Source organism: Schistocerca americana, chromosome 3, assembly GCF_021461395.2.
Source record: "Schistocerca americana isolate TAMUIC-IGC-003095 chromosome 3, iqSchAmer2.1, whole genome shotgun sequence".
In the NCBI taxonomy this organism is placed as follows: Eukaryota; Metazoa; Arthropoda; class Insecta; order Orthoptera; family Acrididae; genus Schistocerca; species Schistocerca americana.
The window spans coordinates 816,103,064-816,117,250 of record NC_060121.1 but is presented as its reverse complement, the minus strand read 5'-3'; the positions used below and the strand labels follow the sequence as shown (position 1 = coordinate 816,117,250).

The 14,187-nt window shown below is 44.2% G+C and overlaps 1 pseudogene; it reads right to left on the bottom strand.

The window, feature by feature from the left end:
* Positions 1-11,073: 11,073 nt before the first annotated feature.
* Positions 11,074-11,191, bottom strand: LOC124608041 (annotated as a pseudogene).
* Positions 11,192-14,187: the final 2,996 nt, after the last annotated feature.

Sequence of the window (14,187 nt, the reverse complement as noted above, 5' to 3'; positions counted from 1 at the left end):
TCATCATGAATATACATACACATATATACACAGTGTGTAATGGATGTAACTCTAGTTATTTTTATATGTGGTACCTTAATATGTACACATATCAGTGCTTGTTTTTTTTTTTCCTAATCGAAGAGCTTTCCACAAACACGTCACTTACTTTATGATATAGTATTTTGTGAATCGTCGTAACTGTACCACTAAGTGGATTATAAATGTCATTATAGGCTAACCGTTTTGCGTCCACGCATCCACACTTCAACATCTGACCTGCTGTCCAGGGAAAAATAAGCATTAATGTCTTGCACTTACTACATGTTCTTCAAGTAGCTACCTAACTTGAGGATGTACGATTTGTAATAGCTATAAATATTAGTAAGCAAATGTAAATACTTACATAATGTTGTTCAGTACACCCTCCGCAGCCATCAATAAAAATATTTCATTACATCCAACTTAACAACCGCATTCACCGTGATCTGACCCTTTTGGAGTGTAGTGGGATGCAATCTTTGCTCTGGTATACAGTGTGGAACGACTAGGGACTGTTCAAAATCATTCAACAAAACTTGAACTTGGTCCGAAACAGCCAAGGGTTTTTATGTTTTTTCAGCCCTCCTGTTTCGCACCCTCCTGTGGTGTGATCGAAAGGGGAGCGGGAATGGAGGGGGGGGGGGGGTAACATTAAGATGTGAGAGAATAAAACGGCAAAGTATTCCTCTAAGACCCCCAGTTAGGCAATACCCTTGGTGCCACTCCCCTTATCTTTGTTGAGCACGTTAAAAATATACGTGTCAGAAACTTTGCGATAGACATTCAACTCTCTCTCTCTCTCTCTCTCTCTCTCTCTCTCTGTCCCAGCTATCTTGTCCACCCAAAATATCTCTGGAACAATAACAGCTATTGGAAAACGACTTTACCGGTATCAATGTAGGGCTGGGGCCCATGAATGTGCATATTTGGAAACGTTCTAAAACGAAAGCATATGTGCTTTTTAACACAAACTTACGTTTTTTTTAAATGGACCTCCTATATTTTTTCTTCAGCAATCCATAGCATGACAAAGCACATACACAATGGCGCTGATTGCATCGCAATATTCCCATTACATACCGAGATATTGAGACGCGAAGTTGACGCTTGAAACACCCGACATGCGCTGCTAGCGCACGTCCTGAGGCTCAGGCGTGAACCCCATGCTGCCCGTAATCGCGATGTGATTACATGTGTAATCACACTTCCATACTTATCAAGAGGTCCGAAACGAATAATACGGTCTGCTGCCATCCTGCATTAACGTTGTACATTCCAGCTGGTATTTATCCCATAGGCTAGGGGTGATGCGGTTCTGTAACATATCTGTGTACCGCAACGTTAGTCACAAAGTTAACTTCGCTTATCGTTAATCCGTTACTAAAAAGGTAATGCCGTTCAACGTTAAAACTTTACTTTACTGTAGATCTAGCGCAAGTGACAGTTAATCATTCACTCGTAATAGTAAAATTCATGTTGATGGTTTTAGTGAAACGAGCAAGTGGACTAAAAGTTTTACCGTTGTTTAGGTAAAAATGTTTTGATTTGGGAAGTTCAGGTGGGACATAGAAGATGAATGTAAACATGTTTAACCAATTAGTTTTATTATCACATAATTATCAATGTTATGTTTATCTAATGCGTTAAATGACAAATTGTTGCAAACAAATGTTTCTTAACATCACTGGGTAAAATGGCCCTTTGTAGAGAATTCCACTGTGATACCAGCACTACATACTAAACATAGCGTTCACATCTCATGCTCAAAGTGATGCCCATCGGCTTGCATACATAGGGTCACTCTGCGGATGAAGGATGCCCTACTTCGTGCTACTGTTTCATCTTTGATGGCTGTACAAGCATCAATAATGCGTTGCTTCATGTCCTCTGGTGTTGTTGGTTCATGTTGGTAAACAGCATCCTTCACTGCTCCCCAAAGAAAGTAATCCAGCGGTGTAAGGCCCGGAGATCGGGCAGGCCACCTAACTGGGCCACCTCGCCCAATCCACCTACCAGGGAACTTACGGTCCAGAAGTCGTCATGCTCGTAAGGCGTTATGTGCAGGGCATCCGTCATGCTGATACCACATGACCATTCTCCGGTTCAGAGGTACGGTGTCCAAGAAAACAGGAAGACTGTCGTATAAATCTGGAGTATTGTCTGCCATTTTGGATGCCATTTATAAAGAAAAGTCCGATAATGGTATCTCCAATGATCCCACACCAAACATTAACTTTCCACCGACGTTGATGCTCTACCTGACGGAGCCATTTTGGATTGTCTGCGGACCAATAAAGCATCTTTCTCATTTTGACAATTCCTTTGTTGGAGAATGATGCCTCGTCGGTAAACAGAAAATCTGCCAAAAAATTTGTATTAGTCAGAAGTTTTTGCTGAGCCCACCGACAAAACGTTACCCTATTGCGGAAGTCATTTCCATGAAGATACTGGTGTAAATGAGTATGGAGGTGTGATTACACATGTCAATCACATCGCGATTACGGGCAGCATGGGGTTCACGCCTGAGCCTCAGGACGTGCGCTAGCAGCGCATGTCGGGTGTTTCAAGCGTCAACTTCGCGTCTCAGTATCTCGGGATGTAATGGGAATATTGTGATGCAATCAACGCCATTGTGTATGTGCTTTGTCATGCTATGGATTGCTGAAGAAAAAATATAGGAGGTCCATTTAAAAAAACATAAGTTTGTGTTAAAAAACACATATGTTTTCGTTTTAGAATGTTTCCAAATATGCACATTCATGGGCTCCAGCACTACATTGATACCGGTGAAAGTCGTTTCCCAATAGCTGTTATTGTTCCAGAGATATTTTGGGTGGACAAGATAGCGGGAACACCCTATATATATATATATATATATATATACTCCTGGAAATGGAAAAAAGAACACATTGACACCGGTGTGTCAGACCCACCATACTTGCTCCGGACACTGTGAGAGGGCTGTACAAGCAATGATCACACGCACGGCACAGCGGACACACCAGGAACCGCGGTGTTGGCCGTCGAATGGCGCTAGCTGCGCAGCATTTGTGCACCGCCGCCGTCAGTGTCAGCCAGTTTGCCGTGGCATACGGAGCTCCATCGCAGTCTTTAACACTGGTAGCATGCCGCGACAGCGTGGACGTGAACCGTATGTGCAGTTGACGGACTTTGAGCGAGGGCGTATAGTGGGCATGCGGGAGGCCGGGTGGACGTACCGCCGAATTGCTCAACACGTGGGGCGTGAGGTCTCCACAGTACATCGATGTTGTCGCCAGTGGTCGGCGGAAGGTGCACGTGCCCGTCGACCTGGGACCGGACCGCAGCGACGCACGGATGCACGCCAAGACCGTAGGATCCTACGCAGTGCCGTAGGGGACCGCACCGCCACTTCCCAGCAAATTAGGGACACTGTTGCTCCTGGGGTATCGGCGAAGACCATTCGCAACCGTCTCCATGAAGCTGGGCTACGGTCCCGCACACCGTTAGGCCGTCTTCCGCTCACGCCCAACATCGTGCAGCCCGCCTCCAGTGGTGTCGCGACAGGCGTGAATGGAGGGACGAATGGAGACGTGTCGTCTTCAGCGATGAGAGTCGCTTCTGCCTTGGTGCCAATGATGGTCATATGCGTGTTTGGCGCCGTGCAGGTGAGCGCCACAATCAGGACTGCATACGACCGAGGCACACAGGGCCAACACCCGGCATCATGGTGTGGGGAGCGATCTCCTACACTGGCCGTACACCACTGGTGATCGTCGAGGGGACACTGAATAGTGCACGGTACATCCAAACCGTCATCGAACCCATCGTTCTACCATTCCTAGACCGGCAAGGGAACTTGCTGTTCCAACAGGACAATGCACGTCCGCATGTATCCCGTACCACCCAACGTGCTCTAGAAGGTGTAAGTCAACTACCCTGGCCAGCAAGATCTCCGGATCTGTCCCCCATTGAGCATGTTTGGGACTGGATGAAGCGTCGTCTCACGCGGTCTGCACGTCCAGCACGAACGCTGGTCCAACTGAGGCGCCAGGTGGAAATGGCATGGCAAGCCGTTCCACAGGACTACATCCAACATCTCTACGATCGTCTCCATGGGAGAATAGCAGCCTGCATTGCTGCGAAAGGTGGATATACACTGTACTAGTGCCGACATTGTGCATGCTCTGTTGCCTGTGTCTATGTGCCTGTGGTTCTGTCAGTGTGATCATGTGATGTATCTGACCCCAGGAATGTGTCAATAAAGTTTCCCCTTCCTGGGACAATGAATTCACAGTGTTCTTATTTCAATTTCCAGGAGTGTATATATATATATATATATATATATATATATATATATATATATATATATACAATTGAAGATGTTGAAATGACAACATCTGCTGCTGACAAGAAGAAGAATACTATAAAATCTCTCGCTGCACATTCACTACTAGATGGACCCGCTGTCTCCTATGGATGTAGGCTGAACTTCAGTATTGATCTGAATCATACATTTTCGCATGGTAATGGCTGGCTAACTGTCGCAATAGTACGAGGTGGTACAGGCGTACCCAATGTATCAGGATTGGAAAGCTTCGTCGACCGTGACGTCATAGCCTATCGCACATACCATGTTTGTGAATATATATATATATATATATACAACTGGTATAGACTTGCATATTTAAATACAGAGTTACGTAAACAGGCAAAATACGGAGCTGCGCTCGGCAACGCTTATACAGGGTGTTACAAAAAGGTACGTCCAAACTTTCAGGAAACATTCCTTACACACAATGAAAGAAAATATGTTATGTGGACATGTGTCCGGAAACGCTTACTTTCCATGTTAGAGCTCATTTTATTACTTCTCTTCAAATCACATTAATCATGGAATGGAAACACGCAGCAACAGAACGTACCAGCGTGACTTCAAACACTTTGTTACAGGAAATGTTCAAAATGTCCTCCGTTAGCGAGGATACATGCATCCACCCTCCGTCGCATGGAATCCCTGATGCGCTGATGCAGCCCTGGAGAATGGCGTATTGTATCACAGCCGTCCACAATACGAGCACGAAGAGTCTCTACATTTGGTACCGGTATTGCGTAGACAAGAGCTTTCAAATGCCCCCATAAATTAAAATCAAGAGGGTTGAGGTCAGGAGAGGGTGGAGGCCATGGAATTGGTCCGCCTCTACCAATCCATCTGTCACCGAATCTGTTGTTGAGAAGCGTACGAACACTTCGACTGAAATGTGCAGGAGCTCCATCGTGCATGAACCACATGTTGTGTCGTACTTGTAAAGGCACTTTTTCTGGCAGCACAGGTAGAGTATCCCGTATAAAATCATGATAACGTTAGTTATTTCTACAGCCATCTGAGTGAGTTTGGAAGGAGTCAAACTGTGGCCTTCCGAGTAGCGGGGTAGTACTTTCGGAGAGTTGTCATACAAGTTGGACGTGCTGCGTCGATTGTGTGACGATGCTGGTATCAGAGGTCACGTGAATATTCTCACTGTCGTAGACGAGATTCCGGGTGTCCACGCAGCACAGACACCCGCCAGGATCGTCGTACTGCAAGAGCAGCAGTGGTAAATCGTACAGCTACCACAGCAAAGCTAATAGGGCTTATGAGCCCATACATGTAAACACGAACTGTTGCGAACCAGTTATTAGCACAGGGACTATGGCCACGCACATCTCTAGGCCGTCTCACACATGCCACAGCATCGACGTGCACAGCAAAACTGGCGCCGTCAGAGGACCACTTGGCAGATCGAATGGCGCGCCATGGTCCTCGAGGATGAAAGCAAATTCTGCCCCCACGCAAGTGACGCTCGTTTGCGCATACGACAGGGACTTGGCGAGCGCCGTCTCGAAGAGTGCATTCGTCCAAGGCACACTCGCCCCATCCCAAGCATTACGGTCTGGGGTGCAATAAGTTACACTACTGGCCATTAAAATTGCTACACCAAGAAGAAATGCATATGATAAACGGGTATTCATTGGAAAAATATACTGTACTAGAACTGACATGTGATTACATTTTCACGCAATTTGGGTCCATAGATCCTGAGAAATCAGTACCCAGAACAACCACCTCTGGCCTGGGCATTGAGTCAAACAGGGCTTGGATGGCGTGTACAGGTACAGCTGCCCATGCAGCTTCAACACGATACCACAGTTCATCAAGAGTAGTGACTGGCGTATTGTGACGATCCAGTTGCTCGGCCACCATTGACCAGACGTTTTCAATCGGTGAGAGATCTGTAGAATGTGCTGGGCAGGGCAGCAGCCGAACATTTTCTGTATCCATAAAAGCCCGTACAGGACCTGCAACATGCAGTCGTGCATTATCCTGCTGAAATGTAGGGTTTCGCAGGGATCGAATGAACGGTAGGGCCACAGGTCGTAACACATCTGAAATGTAACGTCCACTGTTCAAAGTGCCGTCAATGCGAACAAGAGGTGACCGAGACGTGTAACCAATGGCACCCCATCCATCACGCAGGGTGATACGCCAGTATGGCGATTACGAATGCACGCTTCCAATGTGCGTTCACCGCGATGTCACCAAACACGGATGCGACCATCATGATTCTGTAAACAGAACCTGGATTCATCCGAAAAAATGACGTTTTGCCATTCGTGCACCCAGGTTCGTCGTTGAGTACACCATCGTTGGCTCTCCTGTCTGTGATGCAGCGTCAAGGGTAACCGCAGCCATGGTCTCCAAGCTGATAGTCCATGTTGCTGCAAGCGTCGTCGAACTGTTCGTGCAGACGGTTGTTGTCTTGCAAACGTCCCCATCTGTTGACTCAGGGATCGAGACGCGGCTGCACGATCCGTTAGAGCCAATCGGATAAGATGCCTGTCATCTCGACTGCTAGTGATACGAGGCCGTTGGGATCCAGCACGGCGTTCCGTATTAACCTCCTGAACCCACCGATTCCATATTCTGCTAACAGTGATTGGATCTCGGCCAACGCGAACAGCAATGTCGCGATACGATAAACCGCAATCGCGATAGATTACAATTCGACCTTTATCAAAGTAGGAAACGTGATGGTACGCATTTATGCTCCTTACATGAGGCATCACAACAACGTTTCACCAGGCAACGCCGGTTAACTGCTGTTTGTGTATGAGAAATCGGTTGGAAACTTTCCTCATGTCAGCACGTTATAGGTGTCACCACCGGCGCCAACCTTGTGTGAATGATCTGAAAAGCTAATCATTTGCATATCACTGCATCTTCTTCCTGTCGGTTAAATTTCACGTCTGTAGCACGTCATCTTCGTGGTGTACCAGTTTTAATGGCCGGTAGTGTACAACGCTCATTCACCTTTGAAGTTTCTGTAGCCGACGCTAACCAACGCTCGGTACGTGCACAATGTTGCTAGAACCTTTTCTTTACCGTTCTTCCAACAGGAAGGCGATGTGTGGTTCCAACATGATAATGCTCACCCACATACTGCCCGTGAAACTCAACGTGCTCTACAACATGTGCAGCAACTTCCTTGGACAGCACAATGTCCAGACTTGTTTCCAGTCGAGCACCTATGGGATACGATGGGATCAGGAGTGACTCGTGCGACTCGTCAAACAACAACTTTTACAGAAATGCGAGAAAAGGTCGAGTAGTCGTGGCGTAACGTAACCCACGACAGTATTCGTTATCTGTACAGTCGACTGTATGCCAAAGTCTGCACCTGCATTGCAGCTTGTGGAGGCTACAACGTACTAATATGGGTGTTTCAGCATGGGTCGATACCTGGTATCTCAAAACCACTTATGCTGTTGATCCGAATATCTGTTCACTTCATGTACTCCATACGCACTATTGCAACGATAAATCTTGAGTGTACTGTATATTATCCCTTCCTTTCTGTGGTTATTAATTATTATTATTATTATTATTAAGTGAAACACAAGAAAGGGATAATATAAGAAATATATATATATATATTGATTTGTAGGTAGCCAAAGGTAAATATTAAATTGTGTTTCAAATGAGCGCCAGGCTCCCTACAAATTATTTCAAATGCTTTCGGTGAAGTGCGATGCAGGCTAAGTTCACTGACCTAGAATAAATCGTATCTTTGAAAGTATGCATTTTTTGACGAAATAAAATTAGTAATGCTTTGCACTTTAGTTAATTGAATAACTTGAAATGATTCTTTCTGCTCCGGCTGTAGTGATATGTTACACAAAAAAATAAATTTAAATACGCCGCGTAATAGCGGCCAATTGTTGCCAGTCAAAGATCACCGCTGCTCGCTTCGCAGAGACTGAAAAAATGCTAAATCACTTCTTTCAATTATTAATTCAGGAAGAATTGTTTGCATGGGTTCTTTAAGTAACACAATGCACTTACTTTTTATAAATATATTTCGACTAAGCACAGAATATACACTTGAATTATTCTCTACGTACGAGAAGAAATGATCTGACTCGGATTTTAGATATCTTTTTTCTCTTATATCTAATAACAAAGATAATAATGTTAGTTTCGAGAACGTTATGCACCGATCTCATCTAATATAAATAATGTCTTTTTATTACATTGCAATCGATATAGTCTTTCTTTGAAGCTAATTTAATACATTTTCATAATTAATTTGTGTTTTATGTCCATACAACATTATTCACAGTCATTTTATTTTTTACTTCAAATATATCGGCTTGAGTATTTCAAAAGGGGCACTGGAACTGGCATTCATTAGGAAAATACGCTGTTCGGATGTGAGTAGTTTTTATTGTAACAGTTTCTGCTTCCCAGCACCAGACATTTAGTACCTCATCTGATCAGGTAATACGCTAGACCTCCTCTCTTCTGAAATTTATATTTTTATTTTGACTTGTGATTTAATCCGGTTCAGGAGCCACGCACAAGTAAGCTTGTAACGTTATTCCAGTTATTTGTCTCGTATTTTGATCGCCATCTGGTTGAAGAGGCTGAAGCAGTAATTCATCCGACGCTTCATACTTGTTTCATTGATTCCCTGTCAACAAACAGTATCGTGATTACTGGTTAGCACTAAAGACTTATTATAAAAGACACGTATTGCGTCGTATTTCTCCTATCCCATAATTTTCTCATAAGATGGATTTTAATAAAAATGGGTTGCTCTCCTTGAGTTGCAAACGGAATAAGCTAGACGGCAGAGAGACTTCCCTTCTGGTATTAACTGTAGGCAGGGATAGGCCGGGTCGTTGTTTCTGGGAGGGAATGTTTGTTTGGCTTCTTGTCAGAAGCGGAATGCAAGGTGTTGGCTAGCGGCCAGTACTGGAGACTCACGGTGCGCTGAAGGCCAAATTCGCTGTGTCTTTAGAGCCAATTCCACTTGCTCTTTTCAAGTTCGGTGCTACTCGCTCAGACAATCATCACTAAAAATGAGTCTAAATCGAAGAACAACCTGGATAGCTGGGATTAAGAAGCCTACCCACTCTTCATTTCTCTCTGCTTCCTTAGTTCACTCAAGCAAAGAAATATGTACTGGCAGGTATTTGTGAAACCTTGAACATGAACCTTGCCGACATGGGGTGGTTTAGGTGACCCAGCGGAGGGTTATCTGCGGGGAAGCCAGACTAGCCCGTGGTTCCTGAAGAGGGGCAGCAACCTTTCCAGAAGTTGCAAGAGCAATAGTCTTAATGGTTGATTGACCTGGCCGTGTAAATCAGCCGACATGGCCTTGCTGTGCTGGTACTGCAAACGCTGAAAGCAAGAGGAAACTACAGCCGTTATGTTTCTTCCTGAGGGCATGTAGCTCTACTCTGTGATTAATGATGACGACATCCTCCTGGGTGAAACATTCCAGAGGCGTAATAGTACCACATTCGAATTTAAAGGCGGGCCTACTAGGGGAACTGCATCTTCAGGAAAAACAAAACAGAGCGTAGAATGTTGGATCCCTTAAGGGGTAGGTAAGTTGGAGAATTTAATGAAGGAAAAGGACAAGCAGAAGTTATATGTAGTGGAAATTAGTGAAGTACGGTGGTAAGAAGAACAGGACTTCCAGTCAAGTCAGTAAATGGGTATCAGCACAAAATCAGTTTGAGGCAATGCAGGAGTATACTTAATAAAGAATGAAGAACTAAGAACGATGGTAAGCTACTATGAACAGCTTAGTGAAAGAATTATCATAGTCAAAATAGACATAAAACCAACGTACAACACTGTTGTACAAGTTTATATCCCAAATAGATCCGCAGGCGATGAAGGAATTGGAAGAATGTATCATGAGATAAAAGAAGTTATTCAGATAGTTAATGGAGAGACAAGGTTAACTGTGATGGATGACTGAAATTCGGTAGTAGGGCGAGAAGGAAAAATAGTAGGGGAGTGTAGACTGGGGAAAAGGACTGAAAGAGGAAGCCGCCAGGTAGAATTTTGCATACAGCATAATTTAATCGCTGCTAAATTTTAAGAATCATGAAAAACGTTTGTATGCATGGAAGAGGCCTGCAGACCTGGATGGTTTCACATTGATTAACTCTTATAATGGCACGACAGAGACACCGGAACCAGATTTTAAACTGAAAGGAATTTCCAGCGGCAGATGCGAACTCTGATCGTAATTTATTGATTATGAACCGTAGATTAAGGAAATGGGACCGGGATAAGTTAAAAAAGCCAGAGGTTGATGAGAGTTTCAAAGGGAGTATTGAAACAGTGGAACTGAATACAGTAGAAGAGAAAGGGGTAGTTTTGAGAGATGAAACGGTGAAGGCGGTAAAGGATCAAATAGCTAATAAGATAAGGTCTAGTAAAAATCCTTGGATATCACAAGAGATATTGAATTTAACCGATGGAAGTAGAAAATATAAAAATGCAGCAAACGAAGCATGCGAGAAGAAGTAAAGCACTCCGTTATCAGGTCACAAGTGGCCCATCGGGACCATCCGACTTCTGTGTCATCCTCAGATGAGGATGCGGATAGGAGGGGCGTGTGGTCAGCACACCGCTCTGCCACTCGTTATGATGGTTTTCTTTGACCATAGCCGCTACTATTCGGTCGAGTAGCTCCTCAATTGGCGTCACGAGGCTGAGCGCACCCCGAAAAATGGCAACAGCGCATGGTGGCCCGGATGGTCACCCATCCGAGTGCTGGTCATGCCCGACAGCGCTTAACTTTGGTGATCTGACGGGAACCGTTGTAGCCACTGCGGCAAGACCGTTGCCCCTAGAAGAAGTACCAACATCTAAAATGTGAGGCCGACAGGAATGGCAAAACGGCTAAGCACGAATGACTAGAGGACAAATGTATGGTTGTAGAAACATGAATGACTGGGAGAAAGAGAAATGGTCCCTATAGGAAAATTAAACATATCTTTGCAGTAAAGAAGGCAGATTAATAGCACAAACTCAGATGCCAAGCCAGTACCAAGTAAAGATGAAAAGCTGAAATGTGGAAGGAATATATACAGGGTCTGATAATGATGATGAGGTCCCATACTCCGAGGAGCATAGTCTATATAAAGAAAACTAACGTTAGGACAATATAACAGAAAGAGAGGAGGAATAAGGTGAGGATACGATGGGAGACACGATACTGCGAGAAGAATATGTCAGAGTGCTGAAAGACCTAAGTGAAAACAATGCCACTGGAGTAAACGATGTTCCCCATATACTAGATAATGAATCCAATTTATTAGATAAACGTATCCTCCACTGTGATGACCGAAACACAAAATGATATTTTACCAGTTGTTCAGTGAAACTTGTATGCATTTAGATCGACCTGTCAAGAAACGAAATTGGAGGACCTGACTGAAGAATAACAGTACAGGTCAGACTATATGTCGAACTGGATAAGAAGAATCAAATACTACACTAATGCGTCAGATTATCAATTCATACTTCTTCCGACCGTTTCAGGCCGGTGCACTTCTTCGCAAATGCTTCTTTTGAAAATTACGCATTGTTTAGTGAGTTTTGTAAAAATAGAAAGATGTTCGACAATGTGAACCAAAACAGATTAAATTTGCAGAAAGGTTGCGATGCGTTCATGTAAATAATTACGGTATGAATTTATATCTCGCTGAACTTATAAGTTATGAGTCTTTCAATATGACTGAGGCAGTACCTTTCGTTTCCTACCCTGTGCTAATATTTTCATTTCTATGTAACTGCTACTCACAAGACCTCCTCTAATCTGTTTTGCAAATTCTAATCTTTGTGTACCGTAGCTACTTCTCCCCCTATACTACTCCTTGAGGTCCAAAGCTAGATTTTTCGATATGCCATGTCCCACAGACCTGCCACTGTTCTACAGCGTACTAAATTTTATTCCGCTTTCATTCACGGGTAGAGCGTGGGAAGAATGAATCCATATAAACCAGAGTCCATATCTGCCCCTAGAAATGTCTTACAGTTTAAAACATGGTTTCGAGATCTCTGTCTTACTCTTATACTATCCATCACGAAGCTTCCCGTGTCCCCAGATCTCTTGCACGTACGAGGACTGATCAACAAACACCGAGATTGATTCATTTCACAGATGCTTATTACTTCATTTCAGTATTTATGTGATCTTTTTCCGAGGAGTCCCGCGCCTTCCCCTACTTGAATGCACTTCTTATAGCGTTCTGCCAGTCCTCAAACACATGGTTCAGGCCATTCTTTTTCAGGTCCTCGAAAATCGTCTCACAATTCTTGAGCACTGCTTCAGAGTTCTCAAATCGAATGGCCCAAAGCTTTGCCTTTTGTGACGGGAACAAAAATTAAACCATATGGTTCAAGATCTGGGCTATAAGGCGGATGCGGTACACAGGTAATGTTGAACTGAGCCAGATACTGCATGACTTGAGTTGTGAGGCCCCACGTTGTCATGATGAAGCCGCCACCTAGTCCGAGAAAGTACTGATCGTTTCTTTGCAATGTGCTTCCTCAGTTTAGCCAATATTAACGTGCAGTATGCTGCTGCAACGAGAGTGTCAGGAGGGAACTGCATGATGCTAAATCATTCAAAGACAGTCAAAAAATGTAATCACCATCACTTCCCTGCCGAGGGAACAACATTTGCCTGTTTTGGTTTGGAGAATTCTGCCGATTTCCACTCTGTGCTGGTACGTTTTCCTTCAGGATCATAATGAAGGAGCCCTGGCTCATCACCGGTGATAATCGATCAGCACTTCACTGAGGTTACGTAATGGTATCCACCGATCCTCATGGACATTCACAGCAGCTTGTTGATGTTGACTTCAGTCGCAGCAGAAGCCGAAACACCAGGTCTGCGCTTTACACAGACAAGATGGCCTTCCTTGAAGTCCCTGAACCACATACACCCTGTTGTACGAGGTTGTTCATCTTGACCGCCTACTTGGTTGTATGGTTTAAACGAATACAGAATATTATCGCGCCGTGCTGCTTCTCTCGCATCACCTTTATCCTTTGGTATGCTAAAAACGGAGAGCGTCTACAGAATAGAGCATTACTACTAACCTACCGATTACGGTCATTATACAGGGCTATTCAGAAAGAACGAACAGATTTCAAACATTTATTGCAAACAGACTACAAAAAATAGAAACACAATTCAACGTTCCTGTTAAGAGAAAAGTTTAAATCTTTATGCATTCAATGTAGGCACCGTATATTACATGACAAATATCAAAGTTTCGAATAACATACCACAAACTCAGAAATACGCTTGCATATTTCGAAAATCCTCCAAGGAAATTGCACCGTACATTTGTAAACGTTAGTCCCATGTATGCAACGAAACTACACTCATGCTCATAAATTAAGGATAACTGCAGAATGTGGTGGCACACAACGTGGCACTACACAAAACTGGCGCTATTAGCATAGGCACCTAGGGAACACTCACGACACAGATCTGTGAGTCCACGGTATTGGTGATAAGTTGAGAAAACCGTCCCGAAAGACATGTGCTACAAAACGCCACTGTTTCCTGCGCATTTATCCCAATATCAGTATGGGATATGATCACCATGCACACGTACACAGGCCGCACAACGGGTTGGCATACTCTGGATCAGGTGGTCGAGCAGCTGCTGGGGTATATCCTCCCACTCTTGCACCAGTGCCTGTCGAAGCTCCTTAAGTGTCCTAGAGGTTTGAAGACGTGCAGCGATACATCGACCGCTCTACTATAAAAATACTCACCTATATACCGCCGTATTTAACACTTTCAGATATTACTTGTTGCTGTG